Genomic DNA, 630 nt, shown 5'->3' with positions numbered 1-630 from the left:
CAAAAAACACAACCAAAAAAAAAAAAAAAAAAAGAAAAAAAAGAAAAGAAAAAAAAGAAAAGAAAAAAAAGAAAAGAAAAAAAAGAAAGAAAAAAGAAAGTAAGAAATGAACTTACCCTTGAAAGCTGTGATCTGATATTAGTTTTATTAATTTGAGTCTGACCTCTCCTCAGCTTTGTCAACACCCACACCCTTTTAGTTTAAAGTATCTTAATTAATGGATATGAGTAGGTGCTAGTAGCAAAAATGTCCTTAGGAAGGGTCCCACTAGCTGGTGAATCAAAGCACCAGCGGTAATTAAAAGCATTACTTTGTAAGGATACCTACTGTCAAATAACATTCATAGGAGAACTCTGAAGATGGTTCTGATTTGCTAGTCATTACAGTCTTTATTTCACTTTTATGACATGCTAGCAACCGTCTTTCCCCCTGCAATTTCATACGGTGATGTTTAGTTACAGTCAAACACAATTCCTTGCAGACTTTTCTTCATAAATCTTTATATTCGAGAAGCATTACTATGATTGGCTTCAAAATAGGCAGGGAGAAATAAAATATATTTACTTCTTCACAACTTTTCCTATTCTGAAATGGTGTCCTGTTTTTCACGTCACTCTAGAACTCCGTTGT

The sequence above is a fragment of the Buceros rhinoceros genome, unplaced genomic scaffold (assembly GCF_000710305.1).
Source record: "Buceros rhinoceros silvestris isolate BGI_N320 unplaced genomic scaffold, ASM71030v1 scaffold47873, whole genome shotgun sequence".
NCBI lineage: Eukaryota > Metazoa > Chordata > Aves > Bucerotiformes > Bucerotidae > Buceros > Buceros rhinoceros.
The sequence above is the reverse complement of the archived record's forward strand: the minus strand, read 5'-3'. Positions refer to the sequence as shown.